This window comes from Oncorhynchus kisutch, unplaced genomic scaffold (genome assembly GCF_002021735.2).
Source record: "Oncorhynchus kisutch isolate 150728-3 unplaced genomic scaffold, Okis_V2 scaffold919, whole genome shotgun sequence".
Lineage (NCBI taxonomy): Eukaryota > Metazoa > Chordata > Actinopteri > Salmoniformes > Salmonidae > Oncorhynchus > Oncorhynchus kisutch.
In genome coordinates, this window is record NW_022262864.1 from 19617 (window position 1) to 39232 (window position 19616).

Consider the following 19616-nt stretch of genomic DNA (forward strand, 5'->3'; position numbering starts at 1 on the left):
ACAGGACTGTGTGTCCTCAGTCCTCTGTTGTACTCCTTGTTTACCCACAACTACGTGGCTTTGCACGACATCAACAAGTTTGCTGACTACACAACGACGAGTTAGCCTATAGGGAGGAGGTAAGTGAACAGGCAACCTCTCCCTCAACGTCAGCAAAACAAAGAATTTGATAGTTGACTTCAAGAAGCATAGGACAGAACATGCCCAGATCCACATCACATGGGACTGCAGTTAGATAGAGTTACAAATGTTAAGTTCCTCGGTGTCCACATCACTGAGGACTTGTCATGGACCAACGACACCACCACTCTTGTCCAGAGGGCGCAACTGCTTCCTTACTTCCTAAGGTAGCTGAGTTCTCTCCAAATACTACCACTGCACCATCGAGAGCATCCTGACCGGTTGCATCATGACCTTTTACGGAAATTGCTCTGCCTACAACCACAAGGCCCTCCAGGTTTTGGTGAAGACGGCTCAGTACATCCCCGGGAACGGGTTCCCACCCATCTAGGACATCTACTCAAAACAGTGCCTGAGGAAGGCACTCAGCTTCAAGAAGGATCCCACACACCCCGGCCATGAGCTGTTCACTCCCTTACCGTTGGACAGATGGCCTGATACCAACAGGCTCAGAGACCGTTTCTATCTACAAGCCTTCAGACTGTTGAACACTTAAACTGGACTGACCACCTGCTCTGATTCTCCGCACCATTGCAAACATGCACTCACTCATGCACACACCCACACAGACATACACACACGTGCACACACAAACACACTCGCACGCACACACACACATATACATTAAAGCTACACACATCACACCTGCTGCTACCAGACTCTTATTATACTGCTCAGTTTATATACTGCTCCCATCCCCCCTTCTCCAATACACATGTAAATATCGGACTATACATTGTGCCTTCCTGTATTCTACTGATGTTAAAAATGTTATTCTATGGAGACATTTACTTTATGTTCGTATTCTTATATTCTATTATATCTTATTGTTGTTGCGTTGTCCAGAAGGAACCTGCATGTGAGCATTTCATTGGACGATGTTGACCACACATATCCCGTACATACGACTAATACAACTTGAAACTCAGACCACCATATTGTGCTGTGTGTCACTGAGTGTGTGTGTGGTGTCTGTGTGTTAGTCTCCTGTCTAATGATTTAACAAGAGGAACCACGCTTGATGTATACTTGCAGCTGAATGATGGTTGTGATGATATGGATCTGACATGCTTTCCTTCGTTGTGTTTCTGCTGGTTCCTGTATTTCAGTCCACATCACCTGTGTGCCTGTTAGCAGAGACTTCTATCCAAACAGACTTACAGTACAGTGATTATTTACGTTGTGTGCATGTGTTCCCTGTGGGAGTTGAACCCACAACCTTGGGGTTGCTAGCACTACAATCAGTAAACACTGGACCATATACAATTTGGAGACGTTACCCTGCATTAGTTTGAGTTTGAGGGCGTGAAGGTGGCTTTCAGATAGGCCTGGTAAGGTGTGGCCAGATACTATCAAGCATGCTAAAAGAGTATTATTCCATTGGTTATGCATTGTACGCAGGCATTCAGCTCTTACGTTGACAGTAAATTGTTCAAACAGACAATATTTGCATCTGTCTTTTTGAAGTGAGAGGTGAGCACTAAAAACAATGGGCATTTTAGCTGTGTTATTTTTACACGCTTTCACTGCTGCCAGAGAGACAAGAATGAGAGGCGTCAGTGACTGGATATACGTGTGTGTGTGTGTGCTTGTGTGTGTGCTTGTGTGCATATGTATGTTTGAATTTGTGCGTGTGAGTTTGTGTGCGTATGTTTGTGTTAGTGTGTGCCTGTGTATGTGTATGTATGTTTGTGTTAGTGTGTGCCTGTGTATGTGTATGTATGTTTGTGTTAGTGTGTGCCTGTGTATGTGTATGTATGTTTGTGTTAGTGTGTGCCTGTGTATGTGTGTGTATGTTTGTGTTAGTGTGTTCCTGTGTATGTGTATGTATGTTTGTGTTAGTGTGTGCCTGTGTATGTGTGTGTATGTTTGTGTTAGTGTGTGCCTGTGTATGTGTGCGTATGTTTGTGTTAGTGTGTGCCTGTGTATGTGTATGTATGTTTGTGTTAGTGTGTGCCTGTGTATGTGTATGCGTGTTTGACAGACAGTTGAGGGTATCAGTCACTTTTTTGTCTGAGTCAGACTTTAGCTTTGACAGGGCAGAGGGTGTGGAATGTTTTTGTTTGAATAAGTATGTATGTGTGTGCAGTGACGTGCTGTAAGGTCAGTGGCTGGGGAGGCACTGGCTCTTATCAAAGCCATATTTACCCACAAATTAACTAATAAACACAAGTTCACCATACAATAGCTCCAACAGCCAGAGTGTCATAGGATATTAACCGAAATTGACAAAAACAAAATCACAACATGGAAATACCAATGTAGCCAAGATACACAAGCGATAGCCTCCGATGGCGGCAGATTTCATATCATCCAACAAAATGACACGCGTCTCAACAGCTCAGCCACAGACCAATGTAACGTCCACAGTTACAACTGATAGGTGGGACAAAATGACACGCGGCTCAACAGCTCAGCCACAGACCAATGTAACGTCCACAGTTACAACTGATAGGTGGGACAAAATGACACGCGGCTCAACAGCTCAGCCATAGACCAATGTAACGTCCACAGTTACAACTGATAGGTGGCACAAAATGACACGCGGCTCAACAGCTCAGCCACAGACCAATGTAACGTCCACAGTTACAACTGATAGGTGGGACAAAATGACACGCGGCTCAACAGCTCAGCCATAGACCAATGTAACGTCCACAGTTACAACTGATAGATGGCACAAAATGACACGCGGCTCAACAGCTCAGCCACAGACCAATGTAACGTCCACAGTTACAACTGATAGGTGGGACAAAATGACACGCGGCTCAACAGCTCAGCCACAGACCAATGTAACGTCCACAGTTACAACTGATAGGTGGGACAAAATGACACGCGGCTCAACAGCTCAGCCATAGACCAATGTAACGTCCACAGTTACAACTGATAGGTGGCACAAAATGACACGCGGCTCAACAGCTCAGCCACAGACCAATGTAACGTCCACAGTTACAACTGATAGGTGGGACAAAATGACACGCGGCTCAACAGCTCAGCCATAGACCAATGTAACGTCCACAGTTACAACTGATAGGTGGCACAGAACAAACACATTTCATCCGAATAGTTTGCAATTGAAACTTCATAGCCTTCACAATGGATTTAAAATCCTTCCAATGCACCACGCGTGGGACACGCAAACACACACACACACATAATAATAATATTTCTATGTGAAATATTATTACACACCCGTATATACTGAATAAGGTTCTAACCAAATGTCCACATCACCAATCGAAATGATGGTACAATTCACTTCAAAGCGTAAAAAAAGTGTCTCATCAAAATGAAATTCTAGCTTGATAAATCAAATGCATCAAAAGGATGTTGTCTATTCTCTTATCATTTGTGATTGAGAAAAGCCTATGCCTATAGGCTAAAAGTCTATAGATTTTCAATCTTGTTATTTTTGGAAGCCATAACAACTTTAGGACAACTCTTTCGTAGACTATAATATTTGAGAAACAAGCCACTGTTCATAACTTCAACTTGTATTAAAGCATTTTGTCTTTTTTATTGTCTCCACCCCCCTCCAGGTGTCGCCAATCTTCCCCATGATCCCCTGTGTATTTATACCTGTGTTCTCTGTTTGTCTGTTGCCAGCTCATCTTGTTTGTCAAGTCAACCAGCGTTTTGTCTCAGCTCCTGCTTTTCCCCAGACTCTATTTTTCTCGCCCTCCTGGTTTTAACCCTTGCCTGTCCTGTCTCTGAACCTGCCTGCCTGACCACTCTGCCTGGCCCTGACCCTGAGCCTGCCTGCCGTCCTGTACCTTTGCCCCACTACTCTGGATTATCGACACCTGCCTTCCTTGACCTGTCGTTTGCCTGCCCCTGTTGCCGTAATAAACATTGTTACTTTGACCCAGTCTGCATCTGGGTCTTACCTTCAAACCTGATACTTTTATGATCGGCCAGTAGGAGGATTGGTTATTGGACACTTTGTTTTCAACATCGCATAGGGGGATTTTCTCAGCACGCATGGATAATTTATTTCTTAATAAGCTTAAACTTGATTAAACTTGTCATTAGATTTTTCTAAAGGCTGTTGATATTGTTCATTCTCTCTCATTATTAGTCCCCTGGTAAACAACTTTTTGAGTTGGAACTTCGTTGGGGCAAGGCAGTTAACCCACTGTTCCCTGGTAGGCCGTCATTGTAAATAAGAATTTGTTCTTAATTAACTTGCTTGCCTGGTTAAATTGTCATTGTTTTTTATTTTTTATTTTAGTCTAATCTGAAATGGCAAGAAAATGCATGTAGGCCTCCCTTTACTTATAAATGAACTCCTCTCATCTGTCCTTCAGGGTGAACCTGTCAGCAACAGCGTTGTAGGACCAAGGATGACAAAATGATCAAACCTGGCTTTCATTTGAACACTGATTGTCAAAAAGTGTTGTAAAACAAGACTCTCCTCTCATCTCTGATCAGCTATCTGCTCCGGGTTGCTGTGTCTGTCAGGCTGAGTGTTGCATTCATTCAGATAATTTTCTGTCCCTTCCTCTAAAGAAAGGCCAGGAAGTGCAGGTGTTGGTCTCCTACTCCCAAAACTATTATCAAGTTTTCCTTGGAAATCAAACTTGGAAAATGATTTGAGGTGCTCATTTGAGGTGTTCATTTGTCAGATTGTTTTTGCTAGCTAGCGTTATTCAGTTCAAGGAATGCGAGCTCAAAATGATCTATATACATCCAAATGTGCAGAGCTTATCCAAGGCTTACCCACACAACATGTTTAGGCAATACGCATGCGCAAAATATGAAATCGTCTTAATGCACCGAATGAAGCTAGGCAAAGCAGCGAGGCCTGTGCTGACCCTGTCCATCAACAGTGACTGCATTAACGATTTCAATGGATTTGAATTGCTGGGAAAGAAGGCATGAATACCCTGACACAGGTTCTGATGTAGTTTTAAAACATGTTGAGATTCAGTACGTAGAAAACACCAGGATCATTGAGAAAAAACATTAGATTACAAAAATGAACTACAATTTCTCATATTACATTGTTTCTTAGGCTTTTCATAACAGCTTCTTTAATTATTTGATTATCACAGGACACACCCTGTGTGTGTGTGTGTGTGTGTGTGTGTGTGTGTGTGTGTGTGTGTGTGTGTGTGTGTGTGTGTGTGTGTGTGTGTGTGTGTGTGTGTGTGTGTGTGTGCCTGTGTGTGTGTGTGTGTGTCTAACATAGTGCATAAACCTCTTCCTGACTATTTGGGCAATCCTTCAGTCTCTCTGGGACTCAGTGTTCCTATAGTCAGTCATATTTGTTTTGTTTGGTTGGAGGTAAAAGTAATTAACCAGGGTCATATTTATTGAGGCACACTGCACCCAAATATTGTGCATCTGAAAACTAATACAAGCGTTTCTTTTGGACAAGTCCAGTAGGTGCCTAATGAATGTGACCCTGCTCTTGTTGCCCAGCTACCACAGAGAGCGGGTCAACATTACACATTGGACCTCAAACACCATTCTCACACTTCAAAGGCAGGCTAAAGTTACTCCAGACTCTAACACAAGCTGGCCTGCCATAAGCTAAACCAACCTCTGTGTTCCCTGTCCGACTCTTTGAAGCATCTCCATTGGGCCAAGGCCCATTTGAGGACAGCAGTTAGTTTTAAATATATCTTTACCCTGGTGCCTAGGAGCTAGTGCACTCTGTTGAGCATGCTTGTGAATACTACAGACTGGGATTTGAACTCGGTTTTCCTACTTTGTTAGACCTCTGAGCTAAAGTCTACACATTAGCTTTAGGGACGCAACTCAAGTCTTCAGGAGTCATGCAAGGTTACTCATCATGTGACCTGTCCGTGATTCACCCAACCACCGTTGTTACATGAACATGACCATCCCATTAAATTTAAGGGATATTTGCATAATCGGTGGAACTTTCCATTGAGCATTTGAAGTGGTCAGTGCCCTTGTTTGGGTGGTGGTTTTAAATCTTCTCCTGTGGATGATACAAAAAGGACAAAAAGTCGAAACAACAAACCCAACTCAAGCAGCAATTACGCATTCAGAAGTCAAGTGGCTACAGCTCAATGATAGAGGTTGGCATCTGATGAAAGTGTTAACATGATCCTCAAAAGGTATGTGTGGTGTTCACACAACCCGCAAACCAAGTGCCAACATTCCAACGAGTTTCTTCAGAAGGTGGGCGTGGCCATCGTCTGTCGGCATGGATGGGTGCTACTGGTAAACATTGTGAAGTGGAACAATAAGGTCATGGTCAGATGCTACTGGTAAACATTGTGCAGTGGAACAATAAGGTCATGGTCAGATGCTACTGGTAAACATTGTGCAGTGGAACAATAAGGTCATGGACAGATGCGTCTTGTTCCTTCCTGCTTGGCAAGCTTGGCTCTTTTTGTTTGATGGTTCCTGTTAGTGACTGAGGTGACACATGAAATCCAATTCCCTATGTAGTGCACTACTTTTGACCAGGGCCCTGGTCAAAAGTAGTGCACTACACAGGGAATAGGGTGCCAATTGGGACACACACAAGTGAATGCCAGGGATAGGGATACTGGAGCGATGGAGGTAGGTATGTATAGGGTTAAGGGGACAGGGATACTGGAGTGATGGAGGTAGATATGTATAGAGGTAAGGGGACAGGGATACTGGAGTGATGGAGGTAGATATGTATAGGGGTAAGGGGACAGGGATACTGGAGCGATGGAGGTAGATATGTATAGGGGTAAGGGGACAGGGATACTGGAGTGATGGAGGTAGATATGTATAGAGGTAAGGGGACAGGGATACTGGAGCGATGGAGGTAGATATGTATAGGGGTAAGGGGACAGGGATACAGGAGTGATGGAGGTAGATATGTATAGGGGTAAGGGGACAGGGATAGAGGAGTGATGGAGGTAGATATGTATAGGGGTAAGGGGACAGGGATACTGGAGTGATGGAGGTAGATATGTATAGAGGTAAGGGGACAGGGATACTGGAGCGATGGGGGTAGGTATGTATAGGGGTAAGGGGACAGGGATACTGGAGCGATGGAGGTAGGTATGTATAGGGGTAAGGGGACAGGGAAACAGGAGTGATGGAGGTAGATGTGTATAGGGGTAAGGGGACAGGGAGCGATGGAGGTAGATATGTATAGGGGTAAGGGGACAGGGATACTGGAGCGATGGAGGTAGATATGTATAGGGGTAAGGGGACAGCGATACTGGAGTGATGGAGGTAGATATGTATAGGGGTAAGGGGACAGGGATACTGGAGCGATGGAGGTAGATATGTATAGGGGTAAGGGGACTAGGTAACAGGATATAAGATCAACTGTAATAGCAGCTTGTATGTGGGTGTTTAGAGTCAGCATTAATGCACACCACCATTCCAAAATTTGAGGCAGTTAGAAATGTCCTTGTTTTTGAAAGAAATACACAAAATGTGGAGTGTGTGTGTGTGTGTGTGTGTGTGTGTGTGTGTGTGTGTGTGTGTGTGTGTGTGTGTGTGTGTGTGTGTGTGTGTGTGTGTGTGTGAATGTGTGAGTATGTGTGTGTGTGAGAGTGAGTATGTGTGTGTGTGTGAGTATGTGTGTGTGTGTTTCCTACTTATCAGTTGTATTGGTTGGGGATATAAGCTGTTTAGGAACCTGTTGGTCTCAGACTTGATGCACCGGTACCTCTTGCCGTGCGGCAGCAGAGAAAATAGTCTATGGCTTCGGTGGTTGGAGTCTTTTCCGGGCCTTCTTTTCATGCCACCTGATATAGAGGTCCTGGATAGCAGGGAGCTCGGACCCAATATTTTTTTAATCCAGGAGGGAGGATTGCTGAAATCAGGAGGCAATAAGCAGAGAATCCTCCAACTGGGAAACCTCCAAATGAGATGGCTTAAAAATGTTCTGACGTTTTGCAACCCTAACAGGGGATATGTGGCTATTGACTCACCTTTTACTTCATTCCTCACATTGGGATACTTCATCATCATTAGCATTGTTGTTACGTCAAGCACTATGGACAGGTTTCCAAATGATTGGATCTGGCATGGTCAACAGTTGAGTTTCTTTCAGTTTTTTTCCAGTGCCTGGGTTTTGTTTTAAGACATGATGCCTTGATATAATCACCATCCTGATTATGATATGGAAACTCACTATAATATAAACCATCAACGTAGGATGCTCCTGAAGAACTAACACACGTTACCACGGCAGCTATATGAGCTCCTCAGATCCCTGATACCTATGTGTTGTCAGCGATCTCAGAATTCCTGTATTCATATCAAAGGCGCTTTGGCATTGACAGGCTTGATGCAGCTCTGTTCACACACACACACACAAATACACAAAAACACACACACCTTTCCTCTGGCGGAGTGTGCCAAACAATCTTCCAACCATTGTTGTTCCTGTTCAGCCCTGTCATGAGTCGAACCGGGGTGAGTGTTGGGAAACACTGTGTGTCCCAAATGACACCCTACTTTCTATTTTGTGCACTACTTTTGACCGGGCCCACAGGGGAAAGGGTGCCATTTGGGATGCACCCACTGTTTACAAACAGCAGACTAGCAGGAGAGGTGACGCCACGAACAGACGCCAACCTCACCTCATGCTCTTCCCATCTCACTCTTCACCATGAGCAAGCAGGCAGCCAGTGGAATCAATAACACTAACAACTATAAAAAAGTAAGAAGTCAAACACAGTGTGAAAATGTGAAAATACGGTGTATTAGTTAAGTCAACCTAAATGCTTTGAATAACATGCGTGCCTTGGTTGTATAAGCACCCAGAAAGCAAAGGACGATCGTCATTCCCAAATATTCCAGATTTGAGAAAAGTTGTATATTTTTCTAACACTTCTAAATATCTACTCTTGTAACTACTGTGGATACCAAAGCATGTAGTCATTCCTATCAGCAAGATTTGAGAAAAGCTTGGTGTTTTTATAATACTCATAAATGTGCTTTCTTGTGCTCACTGTATCTGATGATGTGAATCCTGGTTGTAAAGTGGAAAATGGTTGTAAACCATCATAGCAGCAGTAGACTAAGGTTAAAATGGTGCTGGAAGAAATGGCAGCAGTTTTACGGGCGCCCAACAAATTGTGCCATTATGTGGGGGGTTTTCTGCAACCGTATCTTACGGCAAAAAAGAGCTTCTGGATATCAGGACAGCGATCACTCACCTCGGATTAGACAAAGAGCTTCTGGATATCAGGACAGAGATCACTCACCTCGGATTAGACAAAGAGCTTCTGGATATCAGGACAGCGATCACTCACCTCGGATTAGACAAAGAGCTTCTGGATATCAGGACAGCGATCACTCACCTCGGATTAGACAAAGATTTTTTATTCAAGAAGGAGGAAGCACAAGACATTCTACGAACACCCGAGAGGATGCAACCGATGCTCTCAGTTATTTGCAAGAGGAGGCGACGCAGGTACAGAGGACAAAGAGCCGGATGCCTCGTCAGGACCCGGAAAAGGTGAGTGTGAAAGCTACCATTACCGTCAATACTACTCGCAAACGTGCAATCATTGGACATTAAACTAGACAAGGTACAATCATGAATATCCTACCAACAGGACATCAAAAACTGTAATATCCTATGTTTCACGGAATCGTGGCTGAATGATGACATGGATATTCAGCTAGCACCTGCAAGATAGATCAGCACACTCCGGTAAGACGAGGGGGCGGTCTGTGCATATTTGTAAACAACAGCTGGTGTACGAAGTCTAAGGAAGTCTCTAGATTTTGCTCGCCTGAAGTAGAGTATATTGTGATAAATTGCAGGCCACACTACTTGCCTAGAGAGTTTTCAGCTCTAATTTTTTGTGGCTGTTTATTTACCACCACAGACAGATGCTGGCACTAAGACTGTACTCAGTCAGCTGTATAAGGAAATAAGCAAACAGGAAACCACTCACCCAGAGGCGGCGCTCCTGAGATCCACAAAAGGTTTCTACAGCTGCAACACCGAGAGCATCGGTTGCATCACTGCCTGGTACAGCATTTGCTTGACCTCTGACCGCAAGGCACTACAAAGGGTAGTGCGTACGGCCCAGTACATCACTGGGGCTAAGCTGCCTGCCATCCAGGACCTCTACACCAGGCGGGGGCAGAGGAAGACCCTAAAAATTGTCAAAGACCCCAGCCACCCCAGTCATAGACTGTTCTCTCTACTACCGCATGGCAAGCGGTACTGGAGTGCGAAGTCTAGAACAAAACGGCTTCTCAACAGTTTTGACCCCCAAGCAATAAGACTCCTGAACAGGAAATCAAATGGCTACCCAGACTATTTGCATTGTGAGTAGCAGCAGCGTAAAAAGAGGGGTTGGGGGGGGGGCCCAACCCCTCTTTTTACGCTGCTGCTACTCTCTGTTTATCTTATATGCATAGTCACTTTAACTATACACTCATGTACATACTACCTCAATTAGCCCAACCAACCACTGCTCCCGCACACCGGGGTACCCTCTTTTACGCTACTGCTCCTCTCTGTTCATCATATCTGCATAGTCACTTTAACCATATCTACATGTACATACTACCTCAATCAGTCTGACTAATGTCTGTGTCTGTATGTAGCCTTGCTACTTTTATAGACTCGCTACTGTATATAGCCGGTCTTCTTACTGTTGTTTTTATTTCTTTACCTACCTATTGTTCACCTAATACCTTTTTTGCACTATTGGTTAGAGCCTGTAAGTAAGCATTTCACTGTTGTATTCGGCGCACGTGACAAATGAACTTTGATTTGATTTGAGGCTATGCTTTGCTCTGTTATGCTGGTTCCTCTGCATGGACAGTTGCTAGTGAAAGCACCCCTTGCACAGTCTTCACAAAATGAAATCATTAAAGGGCTAAATTAGATTGTGATCGTATCAATCTATTCAAAATACTCCACATTTTCAAAATGAAAGAAAAGTTCTAGAACATTTTCCAAGTTACTAAGATATACAAAATGGCAATGTATTGATTGCGTATATCTTCACGCTAGAGGTAGACCGATTATGATTTTTCAGCTCCGATACTGGTTATTGGAGAACCAAAAAAAGCCGATACCGATTAATCGGACAATTTGTATTTTTTATTTGTAATACTGACAATTACAACAATACTGAATTAACACTTATTTTATCTTAATAGAATACGTCAAAAAAATCTATTTAGCCTCAAATAAATAATGAAACATGTTCAATTTGGTTTAAATAATGCAAAAACAAAGTGTTGGAGAAGAAAGTAAAAGTGCAATGTGTGCCATGTAAGAAAGCTAACGTTTCAGTTCCTTGCTCAGAACATGAGAACATATGAAAGTTCCTTTTACATGAGTCTTCAATATTCCCAGGTAAGAAGTTTTAGGTTGTAGTTATTATAGGAATTATAGGACTATTTCTCTCTATACCATTTGTATTTCATATACTGTTGACTATTGGATGTTCTTATAGGCATTTTAGTATTGCCAGTGTAACAGTATAGCTTACTTCCCTCTCCTCGCTCCTCCCTGGGCTCGAACCAAGAACACATCGACAACAGCCACCCTCGAAGCAGCGTTACCCATGCAGAGCAAGGGGAACAACTCCTCCAAGTCTCAGAGCAAGTGACATTTGAAACGCTATTAGTGCGCACCCCGCTAACTAGCTAGCCATTTCACATCGGTTATACCAGCCTAATCTCGGGAGTTGATAGGCTTGAAGTCATAAACAGCGTAATGCTTGAAGCATTGCGAAGAGCTGCTGGCAAAATGCACGAAAGTGCTGTTTGAATGAATGCTTACGAGCCTGCTGCTTTCTACCACCGCTCAGTCAGACTGCTCTATCAAATCATAGACTTAATTATAACATAATAGCACACACAAATACGAGCCTTTAGGTCATTAATATGGTCGAATCCGGAAACTATCATTTCGAAAAAACAAAACGTTTATTCTTTCAGTGAAATACGGAACCGTTACGTATTTTATCTAAAGGATGGCATCCCTAAGTCTAAATATTTGTAACGATCGTCTGTTGAAGAAGGTGTGGACCAAAGCACAGAGTGGTAAGTGTGCATTCTGTAACGATCGTCTGTTGAAGAAGGTGTGGACGAAAGCACAGCGTGGTAAGTGTTCATTCTGTAACGATCGTCTGTTGAAGAAGGTGTGGACGAAAGCACAGCGTGGTAAGTGTTCATTCTGTAACGATCGTCTGTTGAAGAAGGTGTGGACCAAAGCACAGCGTGGTAAGTGTGCATTCTGTAACGATCGTCTGTTGCAGAAGGTGTGGACGAAAGCACAGCGTGGTAAGTGTTCATTCTGTAACGATCGTCTGTTGAAGAAGGTCTGGACCAAAGCGCAGCGTGGTAAGTGTTCATACTCTTATTTCAACTGAACACTCAATAACAAAAATCACAAAGAGAATGAACAAAAACCGGAACAGTCCTGTCAGGTGCAGAAACACAAAACAGAAAATAACTACCCACAAAAAACATGTTTAGCTACCTAAGTATGGTTCCCAATCAGAGACAACAATAGACAGCTGTCCCTGATTGAGAACCATACCCGGCCATAACAAAGAAATACAAAAACATAGAAAAAGGAGCATAGAATGCCCACCCAAATCACACCCTGACCAAACTAACATAGAGACATAAAAAGCTCTCAGGTCAGGGAGTGACAATATTGCTGTTACATTGCACAACCTTCAATGTTATGCCATAATTACGTACAATTCTGGCAAATTAGAGCCAGGCGGCCCAAACTGTTGCATATACCCGGACTCTGTGTGCAATCAACTCAAGAGAAGTTTCACAATTTCACCTGGTTAATATTGCCTGCTAACCTTTCTTTTAGCTAAATATGCAGGTTTAAAAATATATACTTCTGTGAATTGATTTTAAGAAAGGCATTGATGTTTATGGTTAGGTACACGTTGGAGCAACGACAGTCCTTTTTCACGAATGCGCACCGCATCGATTATATGGAACGCAGGACACGCTAGATAAACTAGTAATATCATCAACCATGTGTAGTTAACTAGTGATTATGATTGATTGATTGTTTTTTATAAGATAAGTTTAATGCTAGCTAGCAACTTACCTTGGCTTCTTACTGCATTTGCGTAACAGGCAGGCTCCTCGTGAGGCAGGTGGTTAGAGCGTTCGACTAGTTAACCGTAAGGTTGTAAGATTGAATCCCTGAGCTGAGAAGGTCAAAATCTGTCATTCTGCCCCTGAACAAGGCAGATAACCCACAGTTCCTAGGCCTTCATTGAAAATAAGAATGTGTTCTTAACTGACTCTGCATCCAAAAATACTGATTTCCGATTGTTATGAAAACTTGAAATCGGCCCTAATTAATCGGCCATTCCGATTAATCGGTGGCCCTCTACTTCACACCCCTGAATTAATACCTGGTGGAAGCACTTTTGTCTGCCAGTAAATTTGGTTAGGAATCATTGAAGGACAGCAACATTCAAACCTTGTCTCTGATTTTTTTGAGCAGATTTAAGTCAGGACTGAGACTGGACCATACAGGAATACTCGTCACCCTTTGGAAACCAATTCTGGTGTGTCTAAGGTATTATAATTTGTTCAATTGTCCCGCAGAAAAAAATATAACTCTATCCCAGGGTTAGGTTTTCAGAAGACTGAGGAGGGTTGTCCTCTAGCTTTAGCCGAATTTGCTCATTTCGTAATTATTTATTTTTAACAAACACCCCAGTCCCTGCTGGTGACACCACAATACGTGTACTAGTTGATGTAGGAGCCATTAAAATGTAATCTATTCAACAGGCAGTAGGGGGGAGAGTCAGGGAATGAGAGATAACTTTTTGATGATGCCAGCAGGGTTCTGCACTCCAACACACCTTATGGTGTTGGCTGTAGAGAAGGACAATGAGTTTCTGTCAGTGCCGCGGCCCTAACTAACTAACTAACTAACTAACTAACTAACTTAACGAGAGAGAGAAGAGAGAGAAGTGAGAGAAGAGAGAGAAGTGAGAGAAGAGAGAGAGAGAGAGAGAGAGAGAGAGAGAGAGACAGACAGACAGACAGACAGACAGACAGACAGACAGACAGACAGACAGACAGACAGACAGACAGACAGACAGAGACAGTGGAGGAAGAGAGGGAGGGAGGGAGGGAGGGAGGGAGAGAGAGAGAGAGAGAGAGAGAGAGAGAGAGAGAGAGAGAGAGAGAGAGAGAGAGAGAGAGAGAGAGAGAGAAAGAGAGAGAAAGAGAGAGAAAGAGAGACAGACAGACAGAGACAGAGACAGTGGAGGAAGAGAGGGAGGGAGGGAGGGAGGGAGGGAGGGAGGGAGGGAGGGAGGGAGGGAGGGAGGGAGGGAGGGAGGGAGGGAGGGAGGGAGGGAGGGAGGGAGGGAGGGAGGGAGGGAGGGAAAGGCTGAGAAAAAAGGAGGGAAGGAGAAAAGAGAGAGGACAAATCCTGCTTTCCACATTACAACCATGCAAGACTGTTGGTTCCTGTAGCAACCGGGTCGTGCAATAACACACAGAGCTCCAGCGGAAGAAGTATCCCTTTATTCTCTCATACCAATTGCTTCATATTCCCCAATCAAACAGGCCCATTGTCTCAGTGTTGCGTCGGAGCCCCAGGAACAGTGTGCAGCATTGACTAGACGCAGACAGATTATCTTGTTTGAATGGCTTTTCCAGAGTAGCAGAAAGGCCAACACAACAATAGGTAACTTGTTGTAGGCAAAACAAATCTAATATTTAAAGTTAGCATATTCTTGTTGGGGGCTGCTGGGCTAGGACGGCTAGTTGGCTACCCACTGGGCCCCACCGCCCCAGTGGCTCATGCTTCTACTTTAACTGTTTTTGTATTTGCATAATATCCAGTATTCTTCAGTGTGTTGTTTCACTAATTGGTGCTGCTAGGAGAGGCTCCCAAATCCCTGGTTGGAAGAGAGCAGCCCCGTACCATTACCACAGGAAACAACAATCACATCATTATTTTATCCTGGAGGCAGCAGCTCCTTGTGAGGCTTTGAAATGTTCTCCAGCTCCAATACTGTAGTGAAAGTAATCTACTGGGTTCCTATGTGTCTGAGACTGGGATCTTCTGGGAACCAGCTGGCTGTGCAGAAGAGTGGGCTACAGGCCAGCCCTCTTTTCCCCAGACCACCAACAGCTGTGACAATACAGTCAAATACGTTTCAAGTACTTCAGGATCCATACATCTCTTCATGCAATGATGCTATCACTATCGGCATTCATAATATGGACAGAGCTTAAGTGTTCATGTACTGTCAGATCAACTCCTGGCTCTATAGGCCTTCAGTACAATGACTGACAACCAGGTCTGGTTCTTTGTGCTAACTCAAACCAAAATGCACCATTGTGGTCGGGCAGAGTTTGTCATCAGGAAGGGAAGAAAAGTGACGCCGGAGGGGATGGCTGCCATATTACGGGCTCCTAGCCAATTGTACTATTTTGTAGCATTGTAAATTAATTTTGTACATAATGTTTATGCTACCATCTCTTATGACCGAAAAGAGCTTCTGGATATCAGAACAGCGTTTAATCACCTCCAACTGGGAAAAAATATATATTTAATGAGTCGGACACAAGGGATCTAATGTTGCTCCCAGACAAGGCCCAAATCCCCATCATTCACATGAAGAAAGGAAGGAAATACAGGGGGCGCAGAGCAGGGTGACTTGTGAGAATTAGCGAGTGGATAACCCACCTCTATCTGTTCTATTGGACAACATGCAGTCACTGGAGAATAAACTGGATGAGCTCCGTTGGAGACTATCCTACCAATGGGACAAAACTGTAATATCTTTCACCGAGTCAAGGCTGAACGACTACACAGATAAAATACAGTAGGTAAGACGAGGGGTGGGAGATGTGTTCATTTGTCAATAACAGCTGGTGCGCGATGTTTAATATTAAGGTAGTCTCGAGGTATTGCTCACCTGAGGTAGAGTACCTCATGTTAAGCTGTAGACCACACTATCTACCAAGAGAGTTTGCATCTATATTTTTCATTGCCATCTATTTACCACCACAAACCGACGCTGGCACTAACACCACACTCAAGGAGCTGTATACATTTTTTTTTTTTTTTTATTGAACTTTTATTTATTTAACTTTATTTACTGACGAAACAGCGGTGGCAGGCCTGATTATCGACAACGATGAGACAGCCTATAGGGAGGAGGTCAGAGACCTGGCAGTGTGATGCCAGGACAACAACCTCTCCCTCAACGTGAGCAAGACAAAATAGATGATTGTGGACTACAGGAAAAGGAGGACCGAACACACCCCCATTTACATCGACGGGGCTGTAGTGGAGCAGGTCGAGAGTTTTAAGTTCCTTGGTGTTCACATCACCAACAAACTATCATGGTCCAAACACACCAAGAAAGTTGAGGGCACGACAACTCCTTTTCCCTCTCAGGAGATTGAAAACATTTGGCATGGGTCCCCAGATCCTCAAAGAGGTTCTACAGCTGCACCATGGAGAGCATCCTGACCGGTTACGTAAGGCAGTAGTGCGTACAGCCCAGTACAACACTGGGGCTAAGCTTCCTGGCATCCAGGACCTATATACTAAGCGGTGTCAGAGGAAGGCCCTAAAAATTGTCAAAGACTCCAGTCATCCAGTCATGGACTGATCTCTCCACTACCGCACGGCAAGTGGTACCGGAGAACTACCGGAGAACTATGTCCAAAAGGTTCATTAACAGCTTCTACCACCAAGCCATAAGACTGATGAACAATTAATCAAATGGCCACCCGGACTGTTTGCATTGAAGTCGTATGTGGTTCTTGTAATACTGGTTGTAGGGTTTGTGTTATTGGAGGGGCGCTTAAGGCTTCTCCTCTGCCCATTCCTTCAATATCAATGATTGATATCGTATGTGGTTCTGGTAATACTGGTTGAAGGGTTTGTGTTATTGTGTGTTTGGTAAAGACGATCACTCATGTGGTGTCAGAAACACTCAGTGGGTTAGAGCTCACATACACACACGCACACTCACATACACGTGTACACAGATACACACACGTATACACACACACACAAACACACACTACGCACGCACACACTTACACACTCATTCTCCACTCACCCTCCCCTCATTTTGGTAACAGCAGTATGAGGGATGTGCGTGACAGGGATTGGCAGGAGCGGTTGTGTTTCGCTCCATAAGCTTGATTTGCTGTGTGTCCTATATGGTACTCTATTCCCTATATAGTGCATTACTTTTGACTACCCTAGTGCACTAGCCCATGGACCCTGGTCAAAAGTAACGCACTACATTTGGAATAGAGTGCCATTTGGGATGCAGACTGGGAGTTGTTTTATTACTTTCCCTCAGTGTTTGACATCTGGACGATCACAATCATTCACACACACTAATAAATGTTTGTATGATTATTCAGCCATGATGTCTTGGGTGGGTCGGCAGTGATACCCTGTAGGCCTGGTTAGTACACTCAAAATACCATAGCGGTGACAGCATAGTCTTTAACGCTGTGAAAGGTCAATAGGATATTGTTGACGGTTTTATGGGTATTGTGAGCGCGTGCGAGTGGTCAAATATTTCGTAATTCATTTATAGACAGTTATTTTTAGTAAATAAGTCGTTTTTTAAGTGCTGAAGTTTGGGTGAAAGAATAAAAATAAGATTATATTATACACGACATGACCAAAAGTATGTGGACACCTGCTCGTCGAACATCTCATTCCAAAATTATGAGCATTAATACGGACTTGGCACCCCCTTTGCTGCTATAACAGCCACTCTTCTGTGAAGGCTTTCCACCAGATTTTGGAACAATGCTGCGGGGACTTGCTTCCATTCAGCCACAAGAGCATTGATGAGGTCAGGCACTGATGTTGGGCGATTAGGCCTGGCTCACAGTTGGTGTTCCAATTCATCCCAAATGTGTTCAATGGGCTTGAGGTCAGGGCTCTGTGCAGACCAGTCAAGTTCTTCCACACCGATTTCGACAAACCATTTCTGTATGGACCTCTCTTTGTGCACGGGGGTATTGTCATGCTGAAACAGGAAAGGGCCTTCCCCAAACTGTTGCCACAAAGCCACTGTTGCCACAAAGTTGGAAACACAGAATGGTCTAGAATGTCATTGTATCCCGTAGCATTAAAATGTCCCTTCACGGGGCCTCCCGAATGGCGCAGCGGTTAAAGACACTACTTCGCAGTGCTTAAGGCATCACTACAGACCCGGGTTTGATCCCAGGCTGTGTCACAGTTGTCCGTGCCTGGGAGACCCATAGTCCTTGTCCCATTAAGCTGTAGTGACTCCTTGTGCTGGGACTTCGGTTGCCAGCTGGACGGTATTTCCTCTGACATATTGGTGCTTCTGGGTTAAGCGAACAGTGTGTCAAGAAGCAGTTTTGGAGGACGCATGGCTCTCGACCTTTGCAGCGATGGGACAAGACTGTAATTGGAAATTGGGGAAGAAAATACAAAATAATAACAAATTAAGATGTCCCTTCAATGGAACTAATGGGCCCAAACCATGAAAAACAGCCCCAGACCATTATTCCTCCTCCACCAAACTTTACAGTTGGTACTATGCATTGGGGGAGGTAGCGTTCTCCTGGCATTGGCCAAACCTAGATTTGTCTGTCGGACTGCCAGATGGTGAAGCATGATTCATCCCTCCAAATAACGCATTTCCACTGCTCCAGAGTCCAATGGCAGTGAGCTTTACACCACTCCAGCCGAAGCTTGGCATTGCACATGGTGATCTTAGGCTTGTATGCGGCTGCTCGGCCATGGAAACCCATTTCATGAAGCTCCCGACTAACAGTTCTTGTGCTGACGTTGCTTCCAGAGGCAGTTTGGAACTCATTAGTGAGTGTTGCAACTGAGGACAGATGATTTTTACGCTCTACGTGCTTCATCACTCGGCGGTCCCGTTCTGTGAGCTTGTGTGGCCTACCACTTCACGGCTGAACCATTGACAATTCCACAATAACAGCCCTTACTATTGGCCGGGGCAGCTCTAGCAGGGCAGAAATTTGACGAACTGACTTGTTGGAAAGGTGGCATCCTATGACGGTGCGACGTCACTGTGCTCTTCAGTATGGTCCTTCTACTGCCAAAGTTTGTCTATGGAGACTGCATGGCTCAATTTTATACACCTGTCAGCAAGGGGTGTGGCGGAAATAGCCGAATCCACTAATTTGAAGGGTGTCCACATACTTTTGTATGTATAGTGTAGTAATAAATACTTCCATAGGGAGCAGGTGCTGAGTCAGGGAGGAGAAGAATGGGAGAAAATAATGGAGGGTGAACGTGTGTGTGCGTGAGAGAGAGAGAGAGAGAGAGAGAGAGAGAGTGTGTGTGTGTTCACGCCTGTCTGTGTGTGTGTGTGTGTGTGTGTGTGTGTGTGTGTCTGTGTGTGTGTGTGTGTGTTCACGCCTGTCTGTGTGTGTGTGTGTGAGAGAGAGAGAGAGAGAGAGAGAGAGTGTGTGTGTGTGTCTGTGTGTTCACGCCTGTCTGTGTG